Here is a 22,085-nt window from a genome sequence, read left to right as displayed (position 1 = left end):
GGACACGCCTGGTGCCCAAATTGGTGACGTGTTTCGCTCAGCACGAACGGATCCGTCAGTTGTCTTGATGAGCCTTTCTCAGATAAGCTACTGTACTTACATGTATTTTCTAGCTAGTGTAATTTGTGTTTGTTCCTAGAAAATTCAACTACAATTTGAAACTTGTCTGCCAAAGTTGGAACTTGGGAGATTGTTCAGAATCATTCAGTTGTCCATATGTTTTGTACAAAAATAAACGTACGTGAATGCAGCAGTATTAGGCCTACATTTTAAACTGAATAATAAATAATTGTGGTCAATTGTGTGTCAGGGCAGTGCCCAAAAGGCAAAAAATAAGAATATTTTATCCACCCCCAGGAGCCCGCTCTCAATGTTCAAAATACACCATAGAGCATAATTTAGCCATAGAGGATCAACAGTTTATAAAAAATAAACGTGAATTACATTATCAAAAGCACATACAGGAAAGGCTATCTGGTCAAATTAAGGAAACACCGACATAGTGTTTTAGGATGTTGCGCCACCACGAGCAGCCAGAACAGATTCAATGCGCCTTGGCATAGATTCTCCAAGTGGATTTAAACCATTCCATCGAAATGCACCCCACACCATAACATATACTTTGTATCACTTGTTTACTCAAGTGTTTCCTTTATTTTGGCAGTTACCGGTATGCATACAGTCGGGAAGGCCGCAGTACAGTTTGTTGCCATAGATATAATCGGATTATAAACTATATCGATTATATATATATATATATATATATATATGGTTGGTTACGCTGTCGATTTGCCTTTTGCAGATTTCAAAATACAATCGCTGGAAGAATGCGCTGTTTGGAAAGAGAAGACTAATCGGTCTGTAGAAGCAGTATATAAAAACAATCCTCAATCCCAATTTGTAGCTAACAGAAGCACTGTTTATTTACCTTCCCACGACTAGTGCATCGACCATCACCGTGAGTAGCCTATGGCTTCATCGTTTGGTGAGTCAGTGTGCCAATGGAAATTGTATTTAGTAGCCTACAATATACTGTTTATATATTCCGTCCTTATATTGTACAATCTGTGTGTCGCTTCATTGGCATGGTTTGTTTGAATTCATTACCAGATTGATCTACATTTGTTAGTAGCCACTCATTTTGGTCATTTGTGTGCCATTAAAAAATAAATCAGCTAATGTCTTCTGTCATACAAATGACGTAGAATTGAATTAAATGCGTTTTTAAAAGGCTGGGTGCCTATGGTTTCTTAATCTGGTCCCTGCCAACAACACAAAGAGAAATAATAACACGAGGAATAAATACACAATGAGTAACAATTTGGCAATATACACGGGGTACCAGTACTGAGGCAAAGTGCAGGGGTACTGGGTAATTGAGGTAGATATGTACAAGTAAGTGGTGACCAATTACAATTTACTTTTCCCTCGCCCATCAAAATAAACATCACTTTATTTTACAAGTTGTTGCCGACTGACTGAACAGATTCGTCTCCTCACTACTCTTTAAAACATAAATGTTGTAATTGTATTATTATTAACAACACAAAAAAGTACATGGGGGAACAGAAGTCATATATACACAAGAGAGAATAAAGTAGATGTCACGGGTCAAAATTTTGATTGATGACCCTATGTGAACCTATGTGAACTCTATATGAACCCTATGTAGTGATGACGTGTGCATGTCTTCTGGTCAGGCAAGCCTGGTTAGGTGGGGGCTATGGGGTGAGTAAGGGTCCATTTGACAGGCCGTTAATGATTGATGACCCAAGCCTGATAGGCAAGCCTGGTTAGGTGGGGGCTATGGGGTGAGTAAGGGTCCCTTTGACAGGCCGTTAATGATTGATGACCCAAGCCTGATTTATGACCCTATGTAATGATTTATGACCCTATGTCATGTAGAAGGGTGCATGCCCAGGGTTGAGTAAGTGACCATGTGTCAGGTCAACCGGTTACTGTTTCTCACGGTTTGGGTTGGTTAAGGCCCCTTATAAAGCCGCTGAACAATACCTGTTTAAGACTGTACATGATAACCCCCCTGAATATTAAACAAAAATGACACCTATGCCAATTTTAGGGATGTTATGCTCGGCTTGTCATGAACCCAGTGACCAAAGCCTTGAAGAAGTTCTGTGTGAAGCTCCAGAATGTTTTAAAGGATTTTTGGGTACGAGTGAGGGCCACATGTCTTACATATTCCACCCGGAGGATTCTACGGTAAAGATATTCACAGACCGTGGACCCAAACCCCTTTATCCTGCAAAACCTGGGAGTTTTCCCCCGGCTCTGGGGATGAGAGAATGGCTAAACATCAGGCTGGCTCTTTGTAAAATTGAACAGGTCCTAAGTGTTACAAATGTGCCAGGATATGCGTTGGAAGAACAGGTCTGCGGCCGCAGTGATCTCAAGGCTCTAAGAATTGCTTCAATGGACTATAGCCCTGACAACAAAGTGACAATTTTAGCCTGTGACCTTTATGATAAGGCTAATGCTACAAAGTCTGTCAATTCTCCGGTAGCTTCCAGAGCACGCAAACATGTAAACTTTTTTATTCCTGTGTTTAGTTTTAAATGGGTGGATTATCCAATTTTCATAACACTTATGAATAAGCTGGACATTCTCTTCCAAAATGGGGAACAGTTAAAGCGCTGGGCGAGGCTTTCCTTGAGACAGAGTCAAGACCAAAAGGCCCGACGGCGGATCTACCCCTGGAGTGAAAACTTACCATGTGTTGATGGACATAGCAAGAGAGCCTTGCCTTTTGAGGGTGAACTCGACACGGACAATGGCGGTTGGTTGCATAAGCTCCCAGGATCTGTAAGAAAGGCATCGTAAAATACCTTAAGAATGTAACGATATAAAATGTATGTACTAAATATTTTGAATGAAATAAATGGTTTTAAAATCAGAATCTCACCACGTTATGAACTCTCGCGTTTGTTCACTCTTAGCGCAGTCTGTCCCTGAGAAAAATCTTGCGGAAAAAGCCATGTGCGCGCGCATGTGCGTGAGGGAGTTTTCTGTAGTGGCTGTGTGTGTGTGTGTGTGTGTGTGTGTGTGTGTGTGTGTGTGTTTCAAAAACAGAAAAAGGGGGGCGGGTTGTTTGTTAAAAAAATACCATTGCATGCCTGGTGGGTCGTTTGAAACCAAGGTTTACACTAGCCTGCAAAACAGATGCCTACCCCCCAACAATAATATTGTGTCTTACGACTCCTAATCTTAAAGGCCTTTCATAAAACTATTTTTTTAGGTGGGCTAAAAAAGTCATTCATCCCAGCGATGTCGAGAACAACACACCCCATGCATCTAGGTGCTAGCACCCCGGAGATTTTAGAAGCTCCAAAAGGATCCTAATGTTTAGACACACCCAATACCATGTGTTTGAAATGTGTCAAATATACCATGGGCGGGGGTATAGCCCGAAAAAAACGACAAACCCCAAATGCTATGTAAAAAAATCATTCAGGGGTTTTTCTCTAGGTCGTAGGGTACAAAAGCGCTAGAAACCATGGGCAATGTTAGCAGCGTTTTAGTTCCGATGCAAACAGCACCTCCAGAAACTCCAAGAATCGTTATCGGACTGAAGCGTTAAAAAAGATAATCGGGGAAAAAAGTCTAATGGATCTATCGCAAGGTGAGTTCTTGAAATAAATCTTTATTAGATTTGGTTGTTGTTGGGGAATTGTTTGAAAAGCGTGGGATGTTATAGAAATATTAAACAATCATTAGGATCAGTATGCTTACCGTATAACAAGGCAATATTAGCTAAAGTGATTATAGCTTTAATATTGTCGAATGTTTTATAGATTCTGAAGCATTCACGCAGATACTCCGAGGTATAACTGAGCTCGAACCATCCAATGGGGCTCCGAAACAAAGGGCCGACAAACAAACGCCTGCCCTGAATTGTCAACGTAAGTAAGCTCCAAGAATTCCATACATAAAAATATTTATACCTTAAAAACAAAAAGTGTGGGCATCTTATATTAAAAGTTATTTTATATGTTTACAGAGGACCTAAAGCCTAGAAGGTTAAACGATGCCCTATGGAGCCTGAACGGTTTCTGCGAAGCATATGACTACGAGACAATTCTGCCCTACTCCCAGGATGTATTTACACAAAAGCAGCGAACAGAGACTTTAAACGGCAGGTCAACTCCCCTTGGCCAGGACAACGTTGTCCCCCATATTTCTAAACACCAAAGGATAATTAGTGCTCAGATCCACAGTTCCGCTTCACCCGAACAATTCTACTTGGCCGATATTCACGAGACGTCGTTCCAAGGACTAGGTATGAATCAATTATATATTATTATTTATATATATTATTATTTTAATATTTATATATTTTTTTTATGCCGGAATATGTTAAAACAAGGCCTAATGCTGTTTTTTGTTTGTTTGTTTGTTTTTTTCAGGCTCACCATCTACCGGACCTGCAGATGCTGTAATACAGGTTGAACAAAGACATCAGCCCATGGTTTCAGAGCTTCTTCAGAACAGCCCTCGTCAAAAAAGCCGAGGTATTTAATTAATGTATTGTTAATATATAGGCTTATATCTGAAATGTATTTGGCATTTTTAACATATTTTAGGGTTAATAACCTATTTGTGTATGTATTATTTTTATTTCAGACTCCTCACCGGCTTATGAACACAACGCACAAACATCGGAGGATGCCCAGACAAGCATCCCCGAGGAGGCTCCAAAGACACCAGCGAAACCTGATGATGTCAAAGATTTAAATGACATTTCTGAGGTAGACGATTTGATGTTCTGTGAAGCTGCCAACCTTCTTGAATCGGCCAATTCTGTGGGGGAAACAGCAGATTCTGAAATAGACCAAGAACGTTTTTTCAAAGCGTTTACCCTGGGTTTAAAATCACGAAAGGCTCTACTCCAGAGGCGCATGTGTATTCTACTCGAGCATCAATACAATCAGGATGTGTCATTCTGGCGTAGCGAGCTACCCCGTATGTTAAAAAACATTAGGGCTAAAACAAGCAAATACCGCCGTTAAAAAACACACATGTAAACACACACACACACACACACACATCCTTAATTAGACAGATGGCGCCCCCTATAGACCAAAGTGAGACAATTGAAACCCTCTTAGCCAGGATCCCTACAGAGCTCCAAGATATAGTTAACCATATGAATGATTCGGGGGTAATTGACATAATGACAATAGATGAAAATCTATTATCCCAGATTCCCTCCGAACTCATAGACATTATTACACGTATGAATGAGTCAGGGCCTTCCGAGGAAAACATGTTAACACAGATTCCCGAAACCATCATATCTCTAATTACCCAGCTTAACGCGAGCCCTAGGTTTAATTCGGCCCCACAGACACCTCTAAGACAGCCTTTAACAACATTGTCCGAAGAGTCTGAAAGTCAATATGATGTTTTTGAACAGTTGGACAAATGTCTAGCAAATCTGGAGGGGGGCGGTCTTGAGATCAGTGTACAGAACGAGAGCGCTAGGTTTAATTCGGCACCCCAGACACCTATAAATCAGCCTTTAACACCAATGTCCGAAGAGTCTGAAACCCAATACGATGTTTTTGAACAGTTGGACAATTGCCTAGCAAATCTGGAGGGGGGTGGTCTTGATCGAAGTGTACATGTTTTGCGTCGAAATAAATTCAACAATATTGAGGTTCGCCAGTTTTTCAATTTCGCATGGGGGGGTCAGATTCGGGAATATGCTGTGTTTTACGTAATGCTTATGGACACTTTGAATGAACTGTTAGCGAGGATTAGAGATTATAGCGAACCTAGGGATCTCTTACAGTTGGAAATTTGTGGAGACAGTCTACAGAGCAAGGTATCGCTTATTTTACAGAATGGTGAAGCAGAGCTTGAACAATTTGTTAAACTGCTAGAACGCCTTGTACAGTCAAATTTAAACGTGCTAGCAGATAGGACCCTCGAACTTGTAGTACAATTAGTACGCCAACCACAAGGGGGCGGGGGTCAGAGACGAAAGCTCGAGAGTTTAATGCAGTCCGAAATCATAAGCAATAAAAGGGCCTATCTCATAAACGTTCACAATCCAGGTAATAAGCTATGTTTTGCCATAGGTTTGGCCCACTTACTCAGCCCAGGATGTACGGATCAAGCTGCGTTACATAAAGCTCGAGAGCTACAAACTGCGGTGGGTCTCGGTATACAGGATGCTGTGGCTTTCTCAGACATAGTCAAATTTGAAAACTTTCTGAACATCAAGATTGTGGTTTTGTACCACAGTAGGGCTAATGACGCTCTCCTCAAGTTCCAAAATATACCCGAACCACATCCTAAGACTATGTACTTTTATGTGCAAAATGAGCATTACTATGCTGTAACTAACATCACAGCCTTTTTAGGCGCGCCATATGTCTGTCCAGCCTGTCATACCGGCTACACACGCATGGGGGGGCACTCGTGCCGTTACAACTGTTCAGTATGTCTGGATAAACATTGCCCTATGCAGCCGCTAAACTTGACCCCCTGTGCGGATTGTCACCGCACATGTCGTTCGGCCTACTGTTACGAAAAACACAAAACTGAAACATGGCATCCCAAGGCATGTAAATCTGTAAGCAGTTGTGACATTAACAAGAAATGTCCAAAATGTCATTGCAATTACAACCTTAAAATAGATAGCCCTAAACCTCATGTTTGTGGAATTATACACTGCCCAATCTGTAAAGGTCCTTTGAAAAGCAGAGACGCGGAAGCGGTTCAAGAAGTAACACATGAGTGTTACATTCAGCCCTTGGCTGAAGATGAACATACAGAGAAATATGTGTTTTATGATTTTGAGACAACTCAGCAATCAGGGGTTCATTTGCCTATTTTTGTGTCAACCATGACTTTCAAGGGTGAAAAATGGTCGGCCGAGGGACCCGATTGTGCCCGACTCTTTCTAAAACATTTTAGAAAAGCCCAGTACAGAAACTTCACGTTTATAGCTCACAATGCTAGGGCCTATGACTCCTATCTGCTTCTGAACCCTTTGATACAGCAAGGCGTGGCACCCAGTGTCATTGCTCAAGGGAGTAAAATATTATGCTTTGTTGACCCCGCCTTCAAACAGAGATACATTGACAGCTTAAGCTTCTTACCCATGAGATTGGCTCAAATGCCAGAGGCCTTGGGTTTTGAAAACTCTGTCAAAGGCTATTTCCCTCATTTCTTCACATCTGAGGAGAATCTACATTATATAGGATCTTATCCAGCCCCCGAAATGTACGGGTGTGATCAAATGTCTCCCAAAGAGCGTGAGAGATTCATGACATGGTACGAGACCGTAAGACATGGCACTTTTGATTTCCATAAAGAGATGGAATCATACTGTGACAATGACGTTGTTATACTTCGTGAAGGATGCCTCAGATTCAGAGAAGAGGTAATCAAAGATGCGGGCATTGACCCCTGGAGCTGTACAACTATTGCATCAGCGTGCATGAAAACCTATCGTACACACTATCTAACTCCTGAATCTATAGCTATCCCATCGCCAGACAACTACCGACGCCAATTCAAGGCCTACTCTAGTGGTTCCATTCAATGGTTGGAGTACTTGGCCCAGGATAAAGATATTTTTATCCAACATGCTTTGAATCGGGGGGAGAAGGCTTTTGGGCCTTACCATGTAGATGGATACACACAGATTGACGGGGTTGAGACAGTGTATGAGTACAACGGTTGTTTCTTCCACGGTTGTAAATTATGCTTTGTCCCCCACACCTTGTGTGTCCTAACCCAAAAGACTTTTGGGGAAATGTACCAAGAGTTTCAAGACAAACTGAATTCTTTAAAGGCTACTTACGGGTTAAAAGTTGTGGTTTTGTGGGAGCACGAATGGACAGCCCTCAAAAAGGTAGATCCTAGTGTTAAGGCCTTCCTTACCCATTATGACCCTCCAGAGCCCCTGGAACCGCGACAGGCCTTGTTTGGAGGCCGGACCAATGCTTTGACATTGCGTTATGTAGCTCAACCCGACGAGACAATAGGCTATGTAGATTTTACATCCCTATATCCTCATGTAATGAGTTCCTCATTCTATCCTATAGGGCATCCTGAAATTATTCACAGCGACTTTGACGAACCCCAAAATTATTTTGGTTTAATCAAAGCGACTGTCTACCCTCCTAGGGGGCTGTTTATACCTGTGTTGCCTTACAAGGGTCCTAAAGGAAAACTTTTCTTTCCCCTTTGTCGCACATGCTGTGAAAACCACAACCAGGAAAACCCCTGTGATCACACAGATCAAGAAAGAGCCCTGACCGGTGTATGGGTCACTGTAGAATTCTCTAAGGCTTTAGAGAAGGGGTATCGTGTGGCCAAAATCTTTGAAGTGTGGAACTTTTCCAGGAAATCAGACACACTTTTTAAAGAGTACATCAAAACCTTCTTGAGATGCAAGCAGATGGCTTCAGGCTATCCTGCATCGGTCACAGATCAAGAAAGTAAAGACCAGTACATTCAAGACTACCATGACAGAGAAGGCATACTTCTTGACCCTGACAGAATAGAGGTCAACAAAACCAAAAGAAATGTGTCGAAATTGTACTTGAACTCCCTTTGGGGGAAATTAGCGCAGAGATGCAATATGCTAACAACTTCGATCATTAAAGACCCCGAAGAATTTTTGGAATTTGTTTTTTCGGACCAATACGAAATTTCACATTTTTCCTTCTTGAGTCAAGACATTGCCTTGGTGCAATGGAGGCGCCACCAAAAGTGGGTTCTACCCCCGGGTAATGTAAATGTGTTTCTTGCAGCATTTACCACAGCCTATGGCCGCCTTGAACTGTACACCCTCATGGAACAGCTTCAGAGGCGGGTTCTTTACCACGACACAGACTCTGTGGTCTATGTAAGCAAACCGGGGGATTGGACCCCCCCACTTAGCAACTATCTTGGGGGTTTAACGAGTGAACTCGAAGAGGGTGACCATATTACAGAATGGTCCTCATGTGGTCCAAAAAGCTATGCTTTTAGGACTAAAGCCAATCACGTGGTGTTGAAAGCCAAAGGCGTGACTCAAAACTATGAAAATGCACCGCGTGTAAACTTGGAATCAATCACGCGCTTGGTCGAGGGGTTCGTAAAGGACAAGAATAGTGACTTGGAGATTTTGAGCTCCTACAACAAAATAGTGAGGGATAAAAAGGGGTTCCATCTAAGAAACGCACCACTCACTAAAAGATTCAGGGTAGTCTATGACAAGAGACAGCTATTGCCTGACGGTACCACATTGCCCTTTGGCTACTGACTTATGCTACAAGCCCCAGTGTGTCTTAAAGCTTAAGATATTATGACTGCTGTCGAGGGTTTTGACCCCCGGCTACAATTGCCTTTTTCAGCATTAATTGCAGGACCTTCAAACAGTGGCAAAACTTTTTTTGTAAAAAGTATTTTAGAGAATTCTGAACATGTGTTATCTCAAAAGCCTGACAATATTGTATGGTGTTATTCATGTTACCAACCTCTGTATGATGAATTATTGAAGACAATAAAAATCAAGTTTGTTGAAGGAATACCCGATTCTCTGTCTGATGATGAACTTCTCCCCCCACATGTAAATAATCTGCTGGTTTTGGACGATATGCTATTTGCTGGTAGCGAACACCCTGAAATTGCACGAGCTTTTACCCAATATACTCATCATAGAAACCTGTCCGTGCTTTACTTGGTCCAGAATGTGTTTCACCAAGGTAAAAATAGTCGGACCATTAGCTTGAATGCCAACTACATGGTATTGTTTAAAAATCCTAGAGACAAACTGCAAATTAGCACTCTAGCTCAGCAGATGTACCCTGGACGGAAATCATACTTTATGGAGAGCTATGAGGACGCTACCAAAGAGCCATTTTCTTATTTAATCGTGGATTTAAAAGCAAATACTCCAGAACACCTTAGGCTACGTACAGGGCTGTTTCCGGGGGAGAGGCCTGCTGCATACCTTCCTAAAAAGTAAACGCTATGTCTCTGCGTTTAAAAAGAAACCTCCCCCTCTTGAGAAGGCTAGTAGGTTCTACAGCTAAAGAACGGAAGGCCATCTTGGGTCGCTGTTCTTCAGATCTCATATTAGCCCTATGTGAGATTGCTTTGAATCTTCTCAAAGGACGCATTCCACTCACCCTGAACCAATTGAAAAAATTAAGGAGACAAAAGACAGCGATCAAACTCTTTGCCAATAAAAGGGCCAGTCTTCAAAAGAAAAGACATAGTATACAACAGTCTGGGGGTTTTCTTCTACCTTTACTCAGTATAGCCGTGCCCTTCATCACCAGCCTTATTGCGGCCAGACGTGGTGGTTGAACACGTGGTGTGATGGCCACTAAAATGTACTTGGTGCCTCAACAAGAGTTGGATAGACTTAAAAAACAAATGCAGGGTCCTGAAGATATCAGACAAACAGCGGAAAATGATTTGGATACGGCCATGAAGGATGTTTTGAACCGAAAAGGATTGAACCCCTATGATAAGATTCAAAAATACACAAACCTAATGCAAAGGTATTTGACTCGGGTAAAGCAAGGGGAGAGAGAGACTAACCATTTAACCCTTTCCCTACCGGACCCTTTAACAGATGTCGAACCTAACGATAGCCATGCCCCTGTAAGGCCTGTACCGTCGATCTTACCTAGTGGAGATAATATGTCGGGTGAAGCTCAAATGCCATTTGAAGATAAAGTTATGCATGACCTACTGACACATGTGCCTTTACGTAACAGGAAGAATGTTAAATACATTATGAACAAGATAAAAGACTCAAAGGGGATAGCTGCTTGGAACGACTCTGGAGAGTTTATCCTTCAGGGCTCTGTGGTTAGGGGGTCCCATATGCAGGACTTGCTTAAAAGTACCACGGCTGCCCACAAGGTTGCTGATGACCGAAGGCCTCCCGGCTGGCGTCAGTTTCTTAAGGCCCTGGCAATCCTCAACATCCCCCTCTCCGGTGTACCCAACCATAAGCTTCGTCAACAGATTCAAGCTTTAAAACAAAAGCCTTCAACGAGATACAGCACCCCTAAAGATGCCCCAACGACACCGGCCCCATATGAAAGCGATGATGCTAACTCATTTACTCCCATGAACGTCTCAGGACCTTTTCCTAAACCCGATCTCTCGGCGTGGTTAGACTTTTGAAAATGACTTTTGAATGACTATGATTAAATTCAATAAATTTTTTATTTGAAAAATAAGCAAGTTAACATTTGTGGCATTCTTGAAACATATGACGTGAGCATACGCCTTGATTACGCGTTCTTAAAGGACACACATTTGAACACTTTTGATATTTTCTAACAAAACAAGATACAAGGTTATCATTACTTCTTAAATCATCCTTATAAAGAGACATAACATCTTCAAAAGAAACTCCCCGGGCTCTTTGGCACAGGTAAAATACACAGTGGTGACCGCATGTAGTGGAAAGGTTATCTTGCACTTGTTTGATGTTGTAGTAGATCTTTGTACCGTTTAGGGTCAAAAAATCTTTAATAGATTTAGGGAAATGTGAAAAACCGGGGGGAAAGCCATAGGAATCAAAAAAAGTTGAGATTTTTCGTCCACCTTCCTGTTCTAATGTCATAGCTAGCCAATGTTCACCAGGCATGTGTTTAGGATGGGTATTGACAATAAACATTGCAGGCCTCTCAGACCATATCTCCATAGGTAATTCATCACAAGCCAACACTCCACAAAATTGTTTTCCAATCAAGCGGCTCATGAGCCCGTCCAACTCTTGGGTATTCATGTCTTTGTTCAAAGGTCCTTAATAATAATCCACTAAGACCTGTCTTCGGGCATTCACTTCCAAGATTGAATCAGAGCATGCGTAAACAATCATGCTAACTGTACAGGCTAAAGGTGTACGGAAACGCATTTCCAGCCTGAGGTTACCTTGGGACACCACAGACAGATTTCCTGAGGTGTCATCATCAGGTGATAAATTGAAAGCATACAATGTGTAACCCTCTGCAAAATCATTTCTGTCAATAGGTAAAGAGAGATCTTTTAGATGTCGCCCTGTAGCCAGGAATAGATTGTAAAATTCTCGCACAGATATGTTGTTATTAAATTGTGGTTGGAAAGCCTTCGCCGGAACCTGACGTCCGTCCTGACAGAGCGCTACATACTCTGCATTGAAGTGCTGAAAATTAAAGGGGTTTTTATCTAAACTGCCCGTATTAGAGGCGTGATCAACCAGACCTATAACCACATATCTAGGTAAAGGGCCTAGAAATAGGTTTTCTTGACTGCAGATTCTACTGCCCACAGGTATGCTAAAGGTTTTCATGGTAATTCTTTGGAGAGGGTAAAGGGCATTTCCTTTCATCAAAGCATGTGAGTGACCCAGGCGCACGGCCGGAGATACAGATACTTTTTTAATAAAAAGGGTTGCCCCCAACACTTTCAAACTAAAATCCCCGTCTTGGGGAGACATCAGGCAAAAATCATCCTTGGCCCTGGTTAATTTTAATCTTAAATCAACCGAATTTAAGAGTAACCGTTCTTGAAAGAAAATGTCAGAGTGTATAGGGCCTAGCAAATGAAACTCTCGAGATTCGGCGCAGTAGCGAGCTCGTGCCGCTAGGCCTTTGTTTGCACCGGTGGAAGGGTCTGTCGATTCCATAGAGGCTCCTGCAGTATCCTTGCTAAACAGCCCGGCGCTAAATTGGGTTTTGAGAGTGTCTTCGGAGTAGTTTAGTAAACACTCCATGATGGCTCTATAAGGGTATGTAGCGCTGCTTTGACTGATTAGGCGTTCACCCAAAGTCACATCAACTTGGGAGAAAATGGTGGCCAAGGGGTAATTAATGAGACTCACTTTGGCATCGTCTGCAATATTAGACCCATCTCTTTTGGTCACTTTTAGACGTAAATGCACCAAGGTGTTGTTGAGGTCCAGATAGTTGTCACCATGGCCTGGTATGAAAAATTCGATAGGCCCGTTATCGGTAATAGCAGAGAGAGGGGCTATCTCCACATAACTGGATCTATCTATTGAATGCTGCGTTAACGGTGCCGTGAAAAGATCAAGTTCTGTCTTTATAGCTTCAGAGGACATTCGATGTAAAAGAGCCATGTCACTTATTCTTTTAGAAAATACTTCCTAGTATTCTTTTAGCCTGTTTTGGTACAGACCTCCTCACTTTACCCCGTCTTTGACTTACTGAGGTTCTTTTAACAGTTAACCGCCGCTTTTTAGGTGCAGGTCTACGCCTTAAACCAGGGGGTCTCTTTTTTGGCCTTCGAGACAATATCATAAGCCCCGAGCCTTCTTGATGCTCCACCTCTGGTGACGCCCTTCGGGTCATAGCATTGGCTACAACCTCACTTACTATATTTTTAGCCGCTGATTTTAAATGTGGTTTGGCTATGCTGAAGCCTCTCTTCATAAACGGTAAAACCATCCTGAAGAGGTTACGGAATATACCTCCTATCCCCGAACCATACATTGTCGGCGCTCCATGATATCCTGGTAGTCCATTACCCACTTGATCCACATAGTATGAAACATAACGGTTAGGGTCGAGCTGATGGTGCTCCATAACCCTTTTATTTGTATTATGTTTATAAATATAATACAGCTATTATATATGTAGAGAGGTTTTGGTGGGTCTAAAGTGGAGTTTTACAATCGTTTTACCATAAGTAAATTCAATGTTTTCGTTCTGATCCGTTTTAAGCTCAACCAGAATGTTTTCAATATAGTTCTTGCTGACATGTACGTAGTGCGGCTTGTCATAATTGACAGTGACGATGTCCCCATCCTTGCCGTCTATATGAACTGTTCGCAGGAGGGGCACACAGCTGTCTCCGACCCTTTGATAGGTTATGATGTCGGTATAGACAAATATGTTGTAAAAGCCTGCATGTATATCCGCAGGGAATGGGAATAATTTATCGTTCACATACGTCCATTTATTGGGACCCATCCCCAACATGTAGGATAAATTACCGCTGGTCTTTATACCTCCGTTAGCAGGCCCTGAGATTTGTATCCTTTTATGGATTGGATTGTAGAATAGGAATATTTCCATCTTGTTCAGGGTTAGGTGTTCATTCAACTCTGAGACGATCCTGTCGACGGTTCTATAGAAACCTTTTTTAAGCTTAATAAGTTTCGCAGGTTCCGAGAACCTTTTGCAATAAAAATCACGGTCCTTAGCTTTGATATTATACCAACTATGGGGGTATGTAATCTCGCTGAGACCTACTTCCCAAGCCTCTGATAACTCTATAGGCTTTGGAAAATTGGTTGTATACTTCGAACTCTGATTATTACGATATATCTGTGCCGACGCATTACTGGGGAGAGTCAGGTAGAAGCCGCTGTGTTCCATGATGCCCAACTGTGTACACGCGAATGATGCGCTAGTTATCATGACTAGGGGTTTAAATTAACCCCCGTTGCCTCCACCACATCCTGCTCCAATACCCAACTGTTGAACTTTTGAGGCCAGTTTTTCCAGCGGACCAGCAACCATTTTTTACCCTTTTCTCTCTTCTGATCTAGAATCTCCTCCACGTGAAAGACTTTGTCTTTACCCAACTGGACCTTCTGTAATTCCTTCTCATAAAAAGATCCCTCTATAAGATCCCCGTCATAATCTTTTAATTTGTAGACCGGCGGAATGCGTGGCAGACATTCGGTAACGGTAAACAACTCCGAGCTAAAGCCTTGTTCGTATTTTTTGTCGAAAACACCCCTCAACTTTGATATACGCACCAAGTCACCCACTAGGAATTTAAAAGTCATTTTTTTCTTACGGCGAAGTGGGAACAAACCATACATATTTTTAAAGACTTGAAAAGAGTTTTCCGAAGAGACCTCCGAGGGCTTCATACGTATAGTCTTATGGTAGCTGTGGTTGTAACCGTTTACTAAATCCTGAACTATGTCTGTATATCGGTTGGTGTTGTGAGCTGTAAAATAGCGCCACATCCGCTCTTTCAAAGTCCTATTAAAGCGTTCCACAACCGAAGCTTTCAAATCAGAGCCTGTAGCAAAATGTACTATATTATACTTATTCATTAGCTTCTGAAATGTTTGATTAAAAAATTATTTTCCGCCATCCGTCTGCACTTTCTTGGGGGCGCCTCCTGCCTTCAAGATCGATTCAAAGGCCCTGGTCACCTCTGCCCCGCTCTTATTTTTTAACACCCTTACATAGGCTAATTTAGAGAAAATATCTATAACCGTTAGCATGTAGCGATTTCCATCATTTTTATCGGCAAGGGACTGCATGTCACATAGATCCGCCTGAAATTGGGATAATGGATGCGTAGAAAAAACTCTATTTCTTGGAAAATGTTTTCTTACAGGTTTATGTAGAGTGTAGGCATCTTGCTCTGATAACCATTCATTCACTTTAGCATCGCTTAACAGACTACCTGTTTCTTCGACTATAGCTCTCTGTAAACGCTCTTTACCCCCATAAGACCCGGGGTTAGAGGGATTATAATATATGTTTTTCAACAGCTGCTCAGCCATCCTTCTTGCCTCTCTGAGGTACAATAACTGTAATGAGCCACTTTCATATAACGACAACATTTCAGTTTGTGAATTTTTATTTTAAGAATGCAACAATTATTACGTATACAGACAATTCAGGATTTGTTGCAAGATACAAGTCCCCGTTTTCTCAACAATCACAGCATGCAACACCCTGTATATATTGTTTAGATTTACAGGTTTGTTTCGCTGAATTTTTAAAACACACACGTCTGATATATAAGTATATAAACAACAAATATGATACACATTCACATTAAAGGGTGGTTCAAACAAATAATGTAAAATCTTAGCCAAAGTTATTTCTAGTTCTTCAGAATCCTCAACAAGCCTTGATACCATATGTGACCATTGTAAACTCTCGCCCGTATGTCGGACATGTTTCATGATTTGCTCCATTTTTAACACACGCTCTACAATAACCCCTGTATTGTGGGTTGTGTAGAACTTTACATTGTTCACTTTATTTTCAATAATCTGATGCATAACATTTGTAAGGTCTCTCAAAAGAAAAAATGTATTTATTCGCTCAAACATCGTAGACACATAGTTACCCATAGCTCTAAATAAACAAAATGTCACTCGGTCTCTTGGGATTTATTGAGCCAGAAAAGCATCACATCAGCCATCACAGCTTCCCTGTATTTGTTGTCGTCCACCAGGGTGTGTCGGATTTCTTTGAGTTTCTCATGGATGAAGAGGGCCTCCTTCAGTTCATGTAGGAAGGCTTCGGTTACCCCGTAAACTCTAGGGATAGACGGCGCAATACCCATAGACTCCAGGGCGATGACCAGCGCTGGTATAAAAACGGCAGGACCACAGTCTTTTCACCAGCTCCTCAAAATGATTGAAAAAGTAGTATCTAGGAGGGTCGTAGAGGCAAGGATGACGACGCTGGCTGGGATGATTGATCTCACAGCCGATGCATTTTTCTCGTATATATTCGCCAATCACCACGTTTAAAAGTGTAGCTACAGAGGCCTTGATTGTATCCACAAAAACAGTACTGGCCACCCCATCAAACACATCCTCAGGCTGGGTAAATGTCGGGGGTGTCACGGGTCTTGCCAGGGGTGCGTAGAGTGTAGGGCTTCGTGGCATAGAGTCTTTAGTGTCGGGCCCCCATGACGTAGTGGCTTCCTCGTAGATGGTCTGGAGATCCATGGTGTATGCTGAAATGAAGAACTGGCTGCTTTTTTTCTTTTTATTGTAGAACAAGGCCCTTGGGTATCTGGGGGGGCGGGGTTAAAGCATCCGCTTACTTAGTTATCTTCTTGAGGCTCTTTTGCATCGTAATCTTTACGATTCGTATATATTATGCACTTCTTTAAATGAACAAGGCTCTGACGCTGTTGGCTCTGTACAAAGAGAGCATCCAACGGTTGCAACATTTTCAATTCCAGTACATCCCAACTGTTAAAAGGAATAAGCAGACGCAGTCGGGTATCCCCAGTCAGGCCACCACCCCTAAGTTTGTGGTTTCGGATTGCCTCGGTGCCGATATAGAACTCCACGCTGCCGCACGGTCGGCCATTCTTTCTTTGTATTTTCACCCTGTGAAATATTTGTCCTGAGGAGTCCGGGGTACCTTCCCAACGGGTCTCGTGGCCCGTGAACACACTATACCCCTTGGTGATAAGGCTCAGTTCAGGACACACAACCTTGCGAAAAACCGACCAGTCTTCAACACCATATTCCAAGCCTACAGTCTGGTCTGTATATTCTTCTCCTTCATCTACCGTATAGAGGGTCACTCTACAGGCCAGGTAATCAAACCGATACCCCCACTGCTGGCCATTAGACATCAACACTTGATCTGTCAGAGCATTTGCTGGCGGTATTTGGGTTCTATACACATTTAAAAAACGTTTTTTTGGCGCATCATATATTGCTGGTTGATACTTTGCCCTTGCTCTATGGGCAACCCGAAGGCCTGTTTCAGTTGTTACAGTCATCACTGCTTTGGTACCGATCCCAAATTCCATGGTTATTCTTAAGATCTTGTGCACTCTTAAACAGGTATTGTTCAGCGGCTTTATAAGGGGCCTTAACCAACCCAAACCGTGAGAAACAGTAACAGGTTGACCTGACACATGGTCACTTACTCAACCCCACCAACCCCCCTGGGCATACACCCTTCTACATGACATAGGGTCATAAATCATTACATAGGGTCATAAATCAGGCTTGGGTCATCAATCATTAACGGCCTGTCAAAGGGACCCTTACTCACCCCATAGCCCCCACCTAACCAGGCTTGTCTATCAGGCTTGGGTCATCAATCATTAACGGCCTGTCAAATGGACCCTTACTCACCCCATAGCCCCCACCTAACCAGGCTTGCCTGACCAGAAGACATGCACACGTCATCACTACATAGGGTTCACATAGAGTTCACATAGGTTCACATAGGGTCATCAATCAAAATTTTGACCCGTGACATCTACTTTATTCTCTCTTACACACACACAGGACAATTGGGCTAGGGGGTACAATATCACATTACACAAGGTCCTTATGAGACATACACACATAGTTCTAACAGCTGTTTTGTTGGTAGAGTATTTAAGTGTCTTAAAATAGTTCCATTTATTTTTGCAAGGTAAGAAAATGTGTTTTGTTTGTACATTTACATTTGTGAATATGAAATTTGGCCAAAAGAATAATGAAATTAATCTAATAAAATTATTTTAACTTATATCTATCATAAGAAAAGAATCCAAGCAGCACATCTCCCCATAATAGTGTAAAATAATCATAAATGTGTTCAAATTCCTTACATGAATACAATGACAAAAAATGTGCAAATACTTCTGCTTGGTCATTACAAAAGCTACAATATTTTACTTCTTCATATAGTGGTTGGCAGGATAATATTTATGAATAATTTAAGAAACTTCCTTAATTTTGTTAAGTAGGTATGTGGCAACATCCAAACTTTTTCTCTAACAGATATTATCAATAAAACCATTCCAGTAAGTTTCCTGTTGAAACAAGGCTCGTATAGCTCCATTGTTGCTGAATGGACTAAAACAAAAGTATTTCCTACTGATGAGTCAACAGGGTTAATTGTAGGTATGTTCTGAGGGTCAGGGCCCTGTTTCAGAAAGTGGGTTTGTGAAAACTCAAGAGTTATTCGACTCAGAGTTGAAGGAAAGTCTGGGTTTTCGGTTTCACAAAGCCAGTTCAGTTTAACTCTGAGTCAGTTACTATGGCAACATACTCCATGGAGCTAACCTGCTCGCTGGCAGGTTTTCAACTAGCCCTGAGTTTCTCCTCCTCTTTAGCTGAAGCCTGCAGACTTAAGGTGTCAGACATGGCGTGTCCTTTTCTTGAAGAGCCAGTTGAAATTGAAGCACAAATACCACCCTCTCTCAGTTGGGAGAGGGTGATCATGCCCCGCTTCGATGTTTTATCATTCCCTGATTATGTTTGTGCAGAAAAACAGAAACGTTCAAGCGATCATTCAGCTGAACAATTTTCTCAGCCCTCATATTGTTCATATGACACATTGTGGACATGCTCTCAGTTCGGAATAAATTAATTTGTTGCACTTAATTTTTTTGCCAACGGGAGTTTTCTATATAATATTGGTGACGCTGAGCATATTTCCAAGGCAACCGTCTGTTGAGCCGTCAGAAATGTGACTCTTGCACTGAAACGTTTACTGTACACTTTTGTGGCGTTCCCAAGTCAGACTCAAAGAAGAATGCCACAGAATTACAGGTATCAGTCTAAGCAATAATGTATTTAGTATGAAGCACTAAATCAGTTAATGAGCTTCCTCCAAAGATACCTTCATCAATAGGTCACCCACTGTTTTGACTGAGGGCCATCTCTTCAGCCTCTGTGAGTGGTGGTGGACCCCCACCCGTTTTTCAGCCCTCAGACTTTTTCTATTGGTTATAATTGAGGTCAAATTTGAACATGTCCAGTAAGCACAAATTCAGAGAGATGTATGTACAAAGGAATTTAAGTGTTACTTTGAAATACTGGCAGTGTTGGGATGGCTGAAAAACATACATTTTTTGCTTAGAAAATGTCACAAACTACTTAAATATATTATAGGTTGAATGTAGCCACTGAATAATGTTTAATTTGGTAGGGTAGGCTTAACAACATCCTCATTTCTTGTAATGAAATTATACTTTACCTGTTTGAAGTATATTTGTATATTTCATCTTCAGTGGCTGCCAAGTAGGTTTTGTGCCTGTTGGGTTGGACATGCAATAATATTAAGCGCGCGCGCGCACGTACACATATAAAATGTTGAATAAGTGGAACACGAGATAAAACTTCTTAAAATTAATACTCACGCATTGACTTGGTCAGCAATTTTCTGCCACGCCAACTCACGTTCTTTTGCTGCTGCTACGGCATTTATTTTTTTTCTTAAATATATGCACATATTCTGCATACGCGTTCGTTAACATTTGAAACTCCACTGGGGAGAAGTAGGAGGTTCGAGACCTTTTCTCCTGTTGCCATGATGAATCATGTTATCTGCGTTCCATTGATGATGGCTCTTTATCTCCTCATGCACGTGTTTAACTCAGGGTTAAATTAACCAAGCTTTGATTGAACTAATTATTATAACCTGCTCTGAAACCGAAAACTGAGTTTGACAGCTCAGAGTCAGTCAACCCAGAGTTCAGGTTTAAACTCATTAGAGTTTGTTAAACTTGCTTTCTGAAACAGGGCCCGGGTCTTGACACGTTCCTCAATAATCAAGCAGCATCTAAAACAATTGCAAAATTCCACACCTGACTCTCAGCTGCGCGATATACTTACATACGTCATCAATTTGGGCACCAGGTGTGTCCGTATAGCCAAAGATAGGATCTTACTTATTCATTAATTTTCTCGAAATCTAAAGGAACAATTTAGATTCCAGACAATGTCTTATGTAGTTGAACTTGTTATGACTCCAACCCTGTGAGAGTCACAAACTGACACGTTTTCATTTTCGTCAAAAACAACTTTATATAGAAAGACTGCCTCTGAGTTGACGACCTGCATATGCGCATGTCGACGCGAAAACGACCCGTTAACGTGTTTCTACGTATGAGTTCTGCTAGCCGACGTCGCCTACAAGTGTGCCCAGGGATCTTCATAATGCACTGTCTTTGGTATAGCCTCTCCCTGGCTAGGTGGCTGGCTAGCTGCTAGCTGTCAAACATGCATGTGTGAAGCAGAACAAGCAAAGCGACAACGATTCATCGGTGTTTCTGCGATCATCTGTAAATTACTGAGTGGTCCGTCCAATATTATCTTCCCCCTCAAAGCACCCAAGCGCCATGAAATTGTTCCAGGCAGCGATGGTGTTGTAAGGCTGTCGCTTGAGCATTCTGGTAGTTCGTGTGTGTTTGTGGCATCTTCTAATTGAAGTAGTTTCTCAGACTGTACATCTAACATGGGGATAGAGAATGTGGAAAAGTATGTCGTTTCTAGAAAATACTTTCAGCCATGTGTCTTCGACTTACAGAGATGGATGGCTAATGTCTTTGACATGCAAAGTTTGACATAGGCATAGGGCAGGACATTGCGCCGTTTGTGGTAGCTGTTTCGTTCCTCATATTTAGCGTTAACTTTAGAGAAACAAAAAAAAACATTTTCTTTTGCGTTTTCACTATCAAGAAGTAAAACAAAAGGAACGAAACAGTGACGACTAAAGGCAGGACAGTCCCACCAGTAAATTATTACAACAACAAACTACTTGTAATGGTCTGCTAATAATAATCTCCACCTCATTTACAGTTCAAATAAGCTTTGGATAATGGTTTAACTTTGCAATCATTGTTTTTTTGTCTTGACATAGATGCGAGTTTGGGAAACTGCTCTATGTGAATGGAGCCACGTGCCAGGTGTGCAGGAGCTCTTCGCCTGATCAGTATCCTCATCAACCAGAACTTGAGTTTACCCATTGCGGTTTACCATAGCATTGGTGTATGTTCATTGTGAGGGTTATTACCTTGAGAATTCCTCTATAGTACATGTGTGAGTATAGGTCATTATCTGTTTTACTTTAACAGTGAGACAGATGGTGTATGTGTGTTATAATGGCAGGTTTGGTGACTGTGGATCTGTTCTAGACATAATTCTGCTGATCTACCCCACACTGGGTCATCATTAAAAGTACAGTCTATAGTGTTTACAGCATTTTGGTAGAAATGCATTCCGTGTTCAAATACATCCTCATTAATGCAGCAACCTTGATTTGAATAGGATCATTCATATACTTTATTCATATATACTCCTTAATTTTCAGTGTTTCTCATGTTTCAGAGCAGAAGAAGCAGTGGAAATGCTGAATACCTTTTTATAATCAGGAGAACCCAAATGGTAAGATCTGCTACTGTTATCTTGTAACATGTGTATCTGAAGTATTTCCACCTACAGTAGGCCTGCAACTTGGATTTTTCCCATTCTCTTTCAGCCCCCAAGCCCAAGACAAGGAAGGAGTGAGATACTGTTACTATCCAGCAGGGGGCAATATTCGTTAAGTAATGAGGTGAGGAGCAGAGAACGAACATGAGGCAAAGGGAGTAGC

At 41.8% G+C, this 22,085-nt stretch overlaps 1 protein-coding gene across 1 annotated transcript in view; it reads right to left on the bottom strand.

Moving 5' to 3' along the window:
- LOC109866274 (cyclic AMP-dependent transcription factor ATF-3) overlaps positions 1–20,031 on the bottom strand; it is a 43,536-nt gene extending 23,505 nt beyond the window's left edge. Inside the window, exons 1-2 of the mRNA XM_031800353.1 lie at positions 19,852–20,031; positions 19,689–19,745 (exon numbers count right to left, since the gene is read on the bottom strand). The gene's annotated coding sequence lies outside the window, so the exon portion shown is untranslated. The remainder of the gene's footprint in view (positions 1–19,688; positions 19,746–19,851) is intronic.
- Between the last annotated feature and the right edge of the window lie 2,054 nt (positions 20,032–22,085).

The sequence above is a fragment of the Oncorhynchus kisutch genome, linkage group LG21 (assembly GCF_002021735.2).
Source record: "Oncorhynchus kisutch isolate 150728-3 linkage group LG21, Okis_V2, whole genome shotgun sequence".
Lineage (NCBI taxonomy): Eukaryota > Metazoa > Chordata > Actinopteri > Salmoniformes > Salmonidae > Oncorhynchus > Oncorhynchus kisutch.
This window is presented reverse-complemented; position numbering and strand designations above follow the sequence as displayed.